This window comes from Macrobrachium rosenbergii, chromosome 20 (assembly GCF_040412425.1).
Source record: "Macrobrachium rosenbergii isolate ZJJX-2024 chromosome 20, ASM4041242v1, whole genome shotgun sequence".
NCBI lineage: Eukaryota > Metazoa > Arthropoda > Malacostraca > Decapoda > Palaemonidae > Macrobrachium > Macrobrachium rosenbergii.
In genome coordinates this window covers 44,014,952-44,030,000 of record NC_089760.1, presented here as the reverse complement: position 1 = coordinate 44,030,000, position 15,049 = coordinate 44,014,952, and the positions used below count along the sequence as shown (strand labels likewise).

The 15,049-nt window shown below is 34.8% G+C and overlaps 1 protein-coding gene across 1 annotated transcript in view; it reads left to right on the top strand.

Moving 5' to 3' along the window:
• LOC136849321 (protein O-mannosyl-transferase tmtc2-like) overlaps positions 1-15,049 on the top strand; it is a 172,459-nt gene that overhangs the window by 103,418 nt on the left and 53,992 nt on the right. The window lies entirely within an intron of this gene.

The window sequence follows — 15,049 nt, the reverse complement described above, 5'->3', positions numbered from 1 at the left end:
CTCTCTCTCTCTCTCTCTCTCTCTCTCTCTCTCTCTCTCTCTCTTAGACATACACACATATAACACCTCCCTCTCCCCTCCCCTCACCTCTCCACCAAAGGAATTTTGGAACGAGGGGGGTCATAAAAGGAGCCCGAGTTAATCCCTTTATAACCTGCTAACTGGTCGTTTGGTCGACCCCCAAAGGAGATGGGAGACGTAGTCTTGGGCCTGAATAAACCCTTACCTTAATGAAGGTAATCCGGTTAAAAGCTTTTGAAATCTAGATGAGAAAGTCTCTCCGTGTCGGAGGGAGGAGGGAGGGAGAGGGGAAGGAAGGAGGGATTATGGGACTGGAGTCAAGAGGATGGAGATCCCCCTTATTGGATGCGAGGCCGAAGCCAGGTTTTGATGCTATGGTTTCCCAGACGTGAAGAAAATTAGGATTACCTTTAATGGCCTTGTTGAAAGGAGGGACTATAAAGCGCGCTCGCGCGCCTATACTGCGCAACTGCATCGTTACGTATGCTTCTTGGGGTCTTAAAAACAAAACAAAAAAACCTGGAACTGACTCAATATCCATTTTCTTATTTCTTTTAACTGCTGCAGAGAGAATCATTTGAGCGCAAAGTGTTCGTTCGTGAAAATCAACATTATGGAATGTAGAAAGAATCGAATACTTGCCTCTATGAATACAGCTGTCTTTTAAACGTTTATTAAGCCTCAGATATTTGTCTCTATGGCTAAAACTGTCTTTAAATGTTTAATAAGCCTCAGATATTTGCCTCTATGGCTACAACTGTCTTTAAATGTTTAGTAAGCCTAAGATATTTGCTTCTAAGGCTACAGCTGTCTTTTAAATATTTAATAAGCCACAGATATTTGCTTCTATGGCTAAAACTGTCCTTCAAACGTTCAATAAGCCTCAGATATTTGTTTCTATGGCTACAATTGTCTTTTAAATGTCTAATAAGCCTCAGTTATTTGCCTCTATGGCTAAAACCGTCTTTTAAATGTTTAGCAAGCCTTAAATATTTGCCTCTATGGCTACTGCTGTCTCTCAAATGTTTAATAAGCCTCAGATATTTGTTTCTATGGCTAAAATTGTCCTTCAAACGTTTAATAAGCCTAAGATATTTGTCTCTGTGGCTAAAACTGTCTTTTAAACGTTTAATAAACCTCAGATATTTGTCTGTATGGCTAAAACTGTCTTTCAAATGTTTAATAAGCCTCAGATATTTGCTTCTATGGTTAATACTGTCTTTTAAATATTTAGTAAGCCTCAGATATTTGCCTCTATGGCTAAAGCTGTCTTTTAAACGTTTAATAAGCCTCAGATATTTGCCTCTATTGATAAAACTGTCTTGTAAAGGTTTAATATACGAGTATTCAGTATTACCCCAGAAACTAATCATCTTCCTCAGACATCTCTCTCGTACCAAGATTTGTGACATCCAAGACCCTCTGCAGGGAAACCCCCCAACAAGATCCTACATCCTCGTCCTCAGACTTGGCATCTCTCTAACCTCCTTAGCCTCTCCTCTCCTCTCCCTCACCCAACTTCCTTCCGTAGCCCCTCCCCCTCCCGCCCACTCCCAGACAACCTGATAGAGTAATTATTCCCGGAGATGCTTATGTTAATGAGTAATTACTGGGGAAGTTTGGGCACTTTCCAGCAGATAACAAATCGCTATACAGCCCCGCAAGATCAATGGCGGGACTCTACTGCGGTGCAGCTAGAAACCTTAGTGAGGCAAGATGATTATATTCTACGTGAAGCCGGTTTGATGATAATAATAATAATAATAATAATAATAATAATAATAATAATAATAATAATAATAATAATAATAATAATATGTTCAGTCTCGTGGTATCCTTTTCATTGAATTATATATTTCTGGTATAATCATTACTTAATGATTATGATTGTAAAGTTTTTCCTTGTTACAGTATTAATAATAATAATAATAATAATAATAATAATAATAATAATAATAATAATAATAATAATAATAATGTATTCTGTCTCGTGGTTTCATTTCATTTAATCAATACTTAATGATTGAGGTTTTCAAGTCTTTTTTCTGGTTGTTATTATAATAATAATAATAATAATAATAATAATAATAATAATAATAATAATAATATATTCAGTCTTCTGGTTTTAATTTTCACTGAAATGTTTAGATTGCTAACATATGATTGTCTGTTCTTAACCATTACTTAATGATTTAGGTTTTCAAGATACTTTCCTTGCTACATTAATAATAATAATAATAATAATAATAATAATAATAATAATAATAATAATAATAATAATAATAACACAAAGATCAGTGGCAGGGCACACAATTAAAATTCCAGAACTAACAAAGGATAACACCAACAGATTTATCTCAGATATTTGCAACTTCGCCTACGACAATCATTATGCATCTGGCAAACCGGGTTCTAAGGCATATATTTGGTTTCTCTTAATTTCCCAACTGTTTGTGTTCAGTCTTTTGCAAAGGATGTTGCTTTTCCCAAGGGTAAAAGTAATATTTGATAAAGCATTAGATTGGTTGGCTTTCTTGCTCTTTCAGCCGTGTTTGGTTATTTTTCTTAATTAGAGACGCTGTCAGTCTATTATGGAGTGAGGAGCCTTTTTTTTTTTATTGGTTCTTTGCGACGCTTGAATTCTATTCACTGGTCTATGATGATGAAATCATCACTATTGTTAGTGATGTATAAAAATAGCTCATTGGTCACGTTCTGTACCCCTAACGCTACAGGGTGTGGAGAATAAATTTACACGCTACAGGGTGTAATGAATAAAATGATGTTGCCACATACATCTAAATGTATACTGGCGTTGATGCATATATTTTGAGCACCATTTTCCAACATTAGTTCTTTGTTGTAAGCAGAATTATAGATTATATTTTAATTATATATTTATATTACATGCTCACCTCACCAATAAGTACACACAGGTAGTACAGATCTATAACAAGGCGCCGTGACATGGACGCATTCCATTAAAACCTATTTTGACCCAGTGGACCTCAGCAGTGAATGACAAACCTAGCAGTCAGTCGAGTGAAGTGGGTCACACTAAGCAAAAATGCTTGAGGCTACGTAACCTCATGGAAGCGGTAACTTCTGGAGATTACCCCCGAGTGAAAAAAGTGTGAATCACATCTCTTATATAAATATATAAATATAAATAAAATATATATATATATATATATATATATATATATATATTTATATATATATATATATATATATATACATAATTTATATAATTATACATTTATGTACATAAATATACATAATACATATATACACATATACATACATATGTATGTATGTATATATATATATAGTTTGTGAATGCACTGGTGCATGCAATCCTTACAATTATAAACAATGTACACTCGACAAGGAAAGTGAGGATACATTTTTTTAAAATCTTCGGACATATATGGCTCAATAATGCAACATCTGGCAACTTTAGAAAGGGGAGGAGCTTCAATCTTATTGTGTTTGTTTTTTGCTTGACCTATAACTTTCAATCATATTCTACGGTTCTGAAATCATTGATACTTAAACGCAGTAGTAAGCTTTGCAGTATTCGTTCAAGGTGTAATTTGCAGCGACAGTTCTGAGCAAAATAAACATTTTTCGACATAGCTTACCAAGTAACCTTACGCAAATGAATTTATAACACCACAATGAACGGAATGCTTGCATAATCAGAAACGCGATCTTCCATAATGAAATCAAGAGTTAAATTTGAGCAATGTCCGACAAAAAACCTGGGGAACAGTACAGGAACGAATGCAATGTTATGAGAGAGAGAGAGAGAGAGAGAGAGAGAGAGAGAGAGAGAGAGAGAGAGAGAGAGAGAGTTGCTGTTGAGAGAGTTGCCTAAGCCTATATGTAGAGCTACTCATTTCATTATTTTTTCTTTTAGAGACTGAGCGATACTATATCTGTATAGTATGTTTTAGCAATGGAGAGAGAGAGAGAGAGGAGAGAGAGAGAGAGAGAGAGAGAGAGAGAGAGAGAGAGAGAGAGAGAGAGTTGCTGTTGTGTAAGCCTAGGCCTATATGTAGAGCTACTCATTTCATTATTCTTTTTCTTTTAGAGATTGAGCGATACTGTATTTGTATAGTATGCTTTAACAATGGAGAGAGAGAGAGAGAGAGAGAGAGAGAGAGAGAGAGAGAGAGAGAGAGAGAGAGAGAGAGAGAGAGAGAAACTATGACAACGTCAAGAAACATCCAGTTACTTGTGTTTTCCCGCCAAGTCGCGCTGCTCCTCACATCAGAGAGAACGCTCTTGCGGATTTAAATAGATTTGGTCAACCTACCCTAGCTGTCACAACATTTACTGCCATTAATTCCAGCTGACTTTTAACACCGTGAAATACAAATATGAATGTGTAAAAATTAAAGAAACTATCATTACCTCGTATGATCATGCAATAATAAGCCTGTTCATAACGGAAAACGAGTAAATATTGCCGTTCTGATAAACAGTAATACACCGAGATATCCACACACTATCTTTTAGATCTCTATGAACGAATTCATCTGAGAAATTCTGATTACTTCGGACATACATGGTGTTTTTAAGTATCTGAACGTTTTTGTTTTGCAGATTTAATATATATGATATAATTTGCATTGTATTTTCATATCCTGGAGTAAATTTACTGAGATAATGTGTTTTCTGTATGAAAAAAATTAAAATTCGATGAACGAAATCTAATGAAAACTGTATCCTCACTTTTCTTACCGAGTGTACATAAAGAATGTAAATAAACAAACATTTTGGAAAATAAGAGTTATACAAAAAAAACTAAACCTACGACCCGATATATCCGGGAAAAAAAGGAAAGAACATTCACCCATGCTAGCATGCACCTACACACACACACCCAATACGTAAAAACAATGCGCGGACGTAATTCCGATAGTGATGCAACACAGAAGTGAACACACTGAGAGGTCTCCTATACTTTACTCATATGGGCGACCGTGCAACTATGGCACCGGAAACTGTCCCTCAATATTGCAACGACCGACAGGATTCCGATATGTTCTCCTTTTTATTCTTGAGAGAGAGAGAGAGAGAGAGAGAGAGAGAGAGAGAGAGAGAGAGAGAGAGAGAGAGAGAGAATATTTTTGTTGCAGATACCAATATAAACGCATAACAGAAGGAAATGACATTCAAGCTCTACAGAGAGAGAGAGAGAGAGAGACAGAGAGAGAGAGAGAGAATATTCTTGTTGCAGATACCAATATAAATGCATAAAAGAAGGAAATGACATTCAAGTTCTACAGAGAGAGAGAGAGAGAGAGAGAGAGAGAGAGAGAGAGAGAGAGAGAGAGAGAGAGAGAGAGAGAGAGAGAATATTCATATTGCAGTTAAATAATACACATCCATAAGTGAAGGTGGCATTTAAACAACTCTACAGAGAGAGAGAGAGAGAGAGAGAGAGAGAGAGAGAGAGAGAGAGAGAGAGAGAGAGAGAGAGAGAGAGATATTCTTGCTACAATTAGACACGAATATACATGCATAATGGAAAAAGTGACATTTAAACTCTGTAGAGAGAGAGAGAGAGAGAGAGAGAGAGAGAGAGAGAGAGAGAGAGAGAGAGAGAGAGAGAGAAATATTTTAACTGCAATCAGACACGTAAAGAGAAAAAAAATAATCATATTGCAGTTAAATAGTACATATGCATAAATGAGGATGACAATTAAACTCGATAGAGAGAGAGAGAGAGAGAGAGAGAGAGAGAGAGAGAGAGAGAGAGAGAGAGAGAGAGAGAGAGAGAGAGAGAGAGAGATTATTCGTACATTCGTACTGCAATTAGACATCAATATTGATGTATGAATCAAAGAAATGACATTAAAAAATTGCATAAATAAAATGTATTTCACAAGAAAAATACGAAGGACGAAGTCCAAATAGCATTACGAATAAAAAAAAACTTGTTCCCTTAACCTATTCACTATTGACATTCCTAAACGAAAAAGTTACTTATTCTGAGGAACAAAAAAGTTATTTATTCTGAGGAACAAAAAAGTTATTTATTCTAAGGAACAATGTCTAGAGAGTGATTTGCCAGCTAACTCTTATTATTGTTATTATTATTATTATTATTATTATTATTATTATTATTATTATTATTATTATTATTATTATTATTATTATTATGATATAAAACAGAAAATCTTAAAGCATTACAAAGGGAAACAAATGCTATACAAAGGCCATATATATATATATATATATATATATATATATATATATATATATATATATATATATATATATATATATATATATATATATATATATATATATATATATATATATATAATAACACACACATATATGACTGTGAAATATTTTCTGTTAAAACAGAATTCCATCAAATATTAAAGAGAACATTGAAATGCTAGAAGGTAGAATATAAAGGCTATATTTCAGAGACGAAACTGTATCTCTCCGCAGGCACTATTTGCCTAAGGAGAGAGACAGTTTGGTCTCTGAAATATAGCCTTTCTTTATTTTCCACATTTTGGGTTTCTATATGCCCTTATATATATATATATATATATATATATATATATATATATATATATATATATATATATACATACATACATACATACATACATACATACATACATACAGAAACTTTAATAGTACAAATAAAAGTAAGCAAACTACATAAACAGCTGAACTAACGCTGCTGTCGACAAATGTCAAGATACAAAATTGTTTTATATGATAATATCAGAAGGCCCACACAAAAGCAAATTTTCACCTAAATTTAGAGAAAAACAAAACACGTTCCATTTTCTTGGTAATGTTTGCATTAATTTAATGTTTTCTCTTGTGATTTTCGTACGTTATTACCAACACAAACATGTCCCATACAATCCAGATACGCCCCTGTAAACAATCAAGTATCTACAGTGACCAGAAATTGTCGAAATATAAGAAAATCTAAAAACTGGTCCTGACTGTGCAGAAAACACCTCTGAGTGACACCAAACACCCTTGGATCAAGTCTGCCACATACCAACCTAACGAGTAACTCGCCTGAGGCTATCACTAAGAAAATAAACTTCATCTTTGTGGCCGTTTTCGTTTGTGTGTATCAATCTATTTCTTTCGTTCCTCGCAGTTTGAGGGAAAAGGAGTTTGGAATAGAATAGAATATAGAATTTAGGCCAAAGGCCAAGCGCTGGGACCTATGATGTCATTCAGCGCTGAAATGGGAACTGACTCTAAAGGTACGGTAAAAGTAACGAAATGGGTTGCAACTAGGGGCCGAAGGCACGCTGCGAAGAACTTTAAGTAATGGCTACAGTGCACCGCATGAGGTGCATGACGGCATTACCACCGCCCGGGAGGGGGGGGGGGGGTTTGATCCTAAATCTTGAACGATAAAGAGGAACTTATAAAATGACCTCGTCGGGGAGTTCACACGCATTATACGCGTTATTTTCAAATATCTGAATCGCGATGTTTTCATTCAAGAAATAAACAAGACACTCAAGAATGTAAGGATAAAAAAGACACTGCTGTGAAAATAGGAAGAGAGAACGAACAACAGCAACACTGCCCAAAAATGGAAAACTGCAGAATCTGCAAAAATTTTCAAAATTGAGATATGCCACCTATTGGGCTCAGTGAAACACTAATACACAAGTTACTGCAGTTTCAGAATGGTTCTTCAATGCTTTATTAAGGGGGTCCCAGTTGCAGTACCTGCAAAATCAGCAGTAAGGCAAGGGAAAACTGCAGTATCTAACATTTTTCTCAGTTTTGTATTTTTGCAGTTATTGCAGTCTTCCATTTTAGGGCAGAGCAGACAAATATGCGATTGTGGGATAAGGAATATGAACAAATGACGATAGATTACTGTTGGCAGAGATATGTTTACAGTTTTTTCTTCATTTTTTTTCAAGAAAGGTTAAGTCTGAGCTAACCCCAAATGTGTATGTTTAAAAAAAGGGACAAGAGATAGAGAAAATACCTGAATTACATTTTAAAAATATTTTTATATAAATAAACAGAAAGAATGTAGTACCCCAGATTAAGATTTGGCCACAAACAGTTTTATGTTGGAGAAAACGAAGGCTATAAAGGAAACCAAGAGCAAAACATGATGAGGGCAAAACTACGAGAGAGAGAGAGAGAGAGAGAGAGAGAGAGAGAGAGAGAGAATGTATAACTGAATCGAATATCCTCACAGATTACGAGTTTAACTAAATTAACCTTATTATAATGGATACGAAAGTTAAAGGTTATCCAGAAAATCAAGACTAAAACATAATGAGGGCAAAACTACATGAGAGAGAGAGAGAGAGAGAGAGAGAGAGAGAGAGAGAGAGAGAGAGAGAGAGAGAGAGAGAGAGAGAGAGATCTTTATAAGATCTATTCACTTTGTCCACAACCTTCCGCATATGCTTTTTCGGAATAACCAATCTGTTGGTTGGATTCTCCGCCTAGCCATGTTTTCTGATTTGTAAACAATCCTCCTCAGTTTTCTGTAAAAGAACACTAGTGTGCCGGTTTTGTCCGTCCGTCCGCACTTTTTTCCGTCCGCACTTATCCTGTCCGCCCTCATATCTTAAAAACTAGTGAGGCTAGAGGACTGCAAACTGGTATGTGGACCATCCACCCTCAGGTCATTCAACACACCAAATTGCAGCCCCCTGGCCTTAGTAGTTTTTTATTTTATTTAAGGTTAAATTTAGCCATAATCGTGCATCTGGCGACGATATAGGACAGACCACCACAGGGCTGTGGTTAAAGTTTCATGGGCCGCGGCTCATTGTATCTAGACCACAGAAAGATCTATTTTCGGTGGCCTTGATTATACGCTGTACAGAAAACTCGATTGCGCTGAAGAAACTTCGGCGCATTTTTTCACTTGTTGTTATAATCATGATATAACACAGCAATCTCTTTCACTATATTCCTTCCATATTTTCATATTTATTTTAATCAAGCTTCCAGATATATATATATATATATATATATATATATATATATATATATATATATATATATATATATATATATATATATATATATATATATATATATATATATATATATATATACATATATATATATATATACAGTATATATATATATATATATATATATATATATATATATATATATATATATATATATATATATACAGTATATATATATATATATATATATATATATATATATATATATATATATATATATATATATATATATATATATATAGTCTGTATATATATATAAAATATATAATATATATATATATATATAGATTAGATATTATATATACACATATACTGTACGCATACATAAAAGAAGGTAGCCTTTCAGAGATAAGGAGATACGACAGCATCGAATAACCTATCAATAGCAAGGTAATCAAAGACTACACTGAAAGCATATAATGTGAGTAAGAAGACCCAAGGCACAATAACGGGATGCAACAATGCAATATCAGATTTCCCAACCGGCAGCGTCGGAATGATTATTATGATCATCATCAGAAGTAGCAGTATAAGTACGGATATAAGTATCAGTATCAGTAATACCATAGTCAAAGGTATATCAATAAATGGAGGTCATACTTTATACAGTTAATGAGGTTTGCCCCAAGCGATGAATAATATTATGGACAAAAGCATAGTCACGGTGGAAGAGAAATCAGTATTCTTGCGTAATTATGACGTGGAATGGGATGCGCACATACATGTGACAATGTATTGCTATAAGACGAAAAAAAAATACAGAAGAGGCAATGGAAAAATTATTATTATTATTATTATTATTATTATTATTATTATTATTATTATTATTATTATTATTCAGAAGACGAACCCTACTCATAAGGAACAAGCACACCAAAAGGGCCATTGACTTGAAATTCAAGCTTCAAAAAGAATATCATGGTGCTTATTTGAAAGAAGTAACAGAGAGTAATAGGAAATATAAAACTATTATTATTATTATTATTATTATTATTATTATTATTATTATTATTATTATTATTATTATTATTATTATTATCATTCAGCAGATGAACCCTACTCATAAGGAACAAGCCCAACAAATGGGCCACTGACTTAAAATTCATGCTTCAAAAGAATATTATGGTGTTCATTTGAAAGAAGTAACAGAAAGTAATAGGAAATACAGAACTATTATTATTATTATTATTATTATTATTATTATTATTATTATTATTATTCAGAAGATGAACCCTCTTCATAAGGAACAAGCCCACCGAATGAAATTCAACCTTTAAAAAAAATATGATGGCTTTCATTTTAAAGAAGTAACAGAAAATAACAGGAAATACAGAAAGAAGAGATGAATTATTTGAAAAGAAGAAATAAATTAACAAAATAATAAACAAACCGACTACTGATTACAAAGGCATAATAAATCCCTGAAATAGTTGACAAAGTAATTTGATAAGGCATAAGACTAACAGGGTCAAGAAAATGTTATCGGAACTCTTCTACCTACGAGCGATGGTACCAACTTTCAAAATGGCCTCGGGGTACGTGAAGTAGGCAACATTTGGACCACTAGCTACAAAGTTTCCCCTCTCGGTTGAAGGGTCTACTATAATGCTTGGAACGAAGTTATATATATATATATATATATATATATATATATATATATATATATATATATATATAGTATTATATATATACATACACATATATACAGACACTGTGTTTATATACACATATATATACATATATATATATATATACTGTGTATATATATATATATATATATATATATATATATATATATATATATATATATATATATATATGTACAAATTCATATGTTATATATATACATATTTAATATCATTAGGCTATAGCTAATTTAGACCCAAAAGGAATTATATACATGACAAGTGCACCTACCCCGCCCGGGAATCGAACCCATGCTTCGTATCAATGACCCAATTTCAATTTGACAGTAAAAAAAAAAAGTAAAAAGAATAAAAAAAAAAGATCTGTGCAAAATTTTTTGCATAATACAAAACGTAACTTTCCTCCTTTGACTTATTCTCCAAATTTTCTCTGGCCAACTCAAGTTCAATGTTGACAAAAACGATCTACCATTAACAGCAACGGTGACATGCGTCTAGCTTTTAGCTAAACAAAAGAGTTCGGTTTTTGTAAGCAAATAGGGAAAATAGACAGACTGCTGAATATAAATAAATGAAAACGAAGTGAAAATACGAACGTATAACTTAAAACAAATGCAAGAGATTAAAGAAAATAAAATAAACATATTGGCCTCATAGCAACGTGTAAATACAGAGAGTTGTACAGAGTCTTTTCTCGGAAGAACAAATAAACAAGTAAAAAATTCGCAGAAGTTTCTTTCGGCGCAGTCGAGTTTTCTGTACAGCGTATAATGCTGTATGAAACTCTCAGCCGCAGCCCATGAAACTTTCACCCACAGCCCGGTGGCAGCCTGTGTTGCTGGCGCCTATATCGTTGCAAGACGCACGATCGTGGCTAACTTTAACCTTCAATAAAATAAAAGATACTGAGGCTAGAGGGCTACAATTTGGTGTGTCTGATGATTGGAGGGCGGATGATCAACATATCAATTCGCAGCCCTCCAGCCTCAGTAGTTTTGAAGATCTGAGGGCGGACAGACTAAGTGCGGACGGACAGACAAATAGCAGTATACATCATACTACTGCGGACTTTATTTTTCCAAGAGATACTTCATTATAAAAAAAAAAAATCTAAATACAGCAGAGTATATAAGGGTAAAGGAGACGTACATATATCCTACAATAAATTTATAAGAAAAATCAAAGAGAAATTGGACGAGATGAACAAATTATTTCATAATAAAAAGTGCCTAAATAAAGAAAAAAATACAAGAATAATGGAGAAAATTTTTTTTTCAATATAAAAAATGAATAGTCAATATAATTTCCTTTACACTATTGACAAAGAGCACCAGCTTGCAAACAAAGGTATGTTTATCCTACAATAAGAGACAGTAAACAAAAATGGACGAGATAATAAAAGATATTTCACTAGAAAAAATGAATGAATTATATTAATTACTAATTTTTTATAAAGAATTATATTTTATAATGACACTTCCTTTCAACTATTAGGAAAATGTCATCAGCTAACGTACACAACCGAGAAAATCGTCAATTAAGACTGAAATAGTTAAGCAACTCAGTCACAATAAATGTCACATGCTAGAGGAGGGGTGGGGGTAAGGAGGCTGTAAGACAGATGTGGGAGAGGGGGGCAGGGGATGGGAAGGGCAGTGCTGTCACTCAATAGACCTTCCAACCATGACGGATCGATGGAGATGAAACACAGAAGCGCCGGTGACCGTCATGGAAATCGCCCATCGCCCATAGCTGTAAATGGATTTCTCTCTCCCCGCGACTCGGATCCAATAAACGTTGCACACGCTTCAGCCCTACAGAGCGATATTGGAGGTGGGGAGAGGATTTTGTCCGAAGGGACTCCACCAGCAGTCAGGCTGGCTCAAGGTCGCGCAAACAACAGAGAGAGAGAGAGAGAGAGAGAGAGAGAGAGAGAGAGAGAGAGGAACCTCCATGACTTATTTTAGAATAGAATATGGGACCTATGAGGTCATCCAGCACTGAAAGGAAGAGGGAGAGAGAGGAAGGAGAATAACCTCCATGACTTATAAGAATAGAATGTTGGGTTCAGGCCAAAGGCCAAGCGCTGGAACCTATGAGGTCATGCAGCACTGAAAGGAAGAGAGAGAGAGAGAGAGAGAGAGAGAGAGAGAGAGAGAGAGAGAGGTAGGAGGAGAATAACCTCCATGACTTTATATATATAAGAATAGAATAGAATATTGAGTTCAGGCCAAAGGCCAAGCGCTGGGAACCATGAGGTCATTCAGCACTGAAAGGAAGAGAGAGAGAGAGAGAGAGAGAGAGAGAGAGGAGGATAACCTCCATGACTTATAGAAGAATGGAATAATGAATTCAGGCCAAAGGCCTAGCGCTGGTACCTGTGATGTCATTCAGCGCTGAATGAGAAATTGGCAATAAGGTTTGACAGGTGTAACAGGAGGGAAACCTCACAGATGCACAATGAAATGAAACAGTTGTTAGCGAGGGTGGAAAGTCAGGTGGAAGAAAGAATATGAAAGGAGGTACAGTAAAAAGGAATGAAAAAGGATGCAGCTAGGGGCCGAAGGCACCTGCAAAGACCCTTAAGTAATGCCTACAGTGCACCACATACGTGCTCTATAGCTTATAACATTACTGACTCTTGAAAAATACTCATAGTATCATGAACCTTGAACTGGAGAAATAAATCCACAATTACGTTTGGGTACAAACATATTTAAAAATAAATCTGTACACAAAGCATATTTAAAAATAAATCTGTACACAGACCTTTCGGGATTCTGTTTAGGTTTATTTTTAATATATTTGTGCCCAAACACAACTGGATTTGTTTCCCTATTAGTGATACTACGACCTACTACTGCTACAACTATCTGTCCTTGAAAATCAAGGGTCAGCGTCATTAAATTAGACAGGACTTGGTAACTGATTCGAAATTTAAGAATGTCTATTAAGAATATTTTGGCCATTTTTGGCGGTGCAAATTAACACAACTCTTATCAATACTGATACAGATAGTATACTTAGGTCTACTAATGATTATAAGGAATAACATTTATATTCATTATATATAAATATTCAATATTTATAGTTCTTTCGTAACAGGCCAAGCCAGCGTACTCAATTCCATATGCGAATTTCATTCTCTCTCTCTCTCTCTCTCTCTCTCTCTCTCTCTCTCTCTCTCTCTCTCTCTCTCTCTTTCTCTCTCTCTCTCTTCTCTCTCTCTGTGAGCAACAACAACGGCAAAAAGTAACATTCTTCACCATCAATCAAGCCTAAAATATTGCCAATGAAGTTCCTTGCCGGCAAAAGAAAAAATGTAGATAACAGAAAACTTCAAATGTCACAGAGCAAGGAACACAACTTCCCAAGAGTTGCATTGATACTTTTGGCAATTGATAACGTCAATCAATTACCGAACAGAAAAACAGGAATTTCGGTGTTCTTGAAGTTGAAGCAGCCTTTGAAGGAGAGAGAGAGAGAGAGAGAGAAGAGTTGAACTACCTAGTGGAACTTCTGATTCAAAATGCACACAAAAGAATCACATTGATATATAATATACATATACATTTGAATTACAAAAATCTGATTAAAAGTGGCACACACGCATATGCACGCACACTAAAGCCACCAAGAGAGAGAGAGAGAGAGAGAGAGAGAGAGAGAGAGAGAGAGAGAGAGAGAGAGAGAGAGAGAGAGAGAGAGAGAGCCTTCTATTGACAGGTATTGGTTATTTGAAAGGCACCCACGGTCCTCAAGTTGGTGGAAAGTTGGGAAATGTGAAATTTACCCTGTATTTATTGACAAAGAAAAGAATGTATATAATACTTAAGCACAGTGAAAGGGCTACGTCACATTGCCTGCCAATACATCTGGATGGAAAATGTATGTGATTTATAAGAAAAAAGAGCGTAATAAATAAAATATAAGTATAAGGTAATACTGAAAGTCGAATGAATGCTCAAATAGTTTGAATATTTCAAGTAGATTTCTGAATTACACGCCAAACAGCTGATGTAAGACATTACCATTCTGCTGTTGCAAAAGTAATACGCGAAGGTCTTCAAGAATAATACCCCCTGCTCCAAAATACATTTTAGGGAAATAAAAAGTTCTGGAAACTGAACCAAGTAAAACTTATCCATATTTCTGGCTTGGAAGCACACAGTGGCACGCTTAAAGGATCATATTTGCCTCTCAGAGGCAAATATGTCCTCGTTAGAAGAGATGCTCTCTTATTCTCCTAATGGATTCTTATCAAATTTTTTATCCAAACAGTGGCCCTGTTTGGCTCAACAATTCCTTGGGCTACAATGTAAACAAGTGGTCTGTATTGCCACTGACTGGAGCTTAAGACTT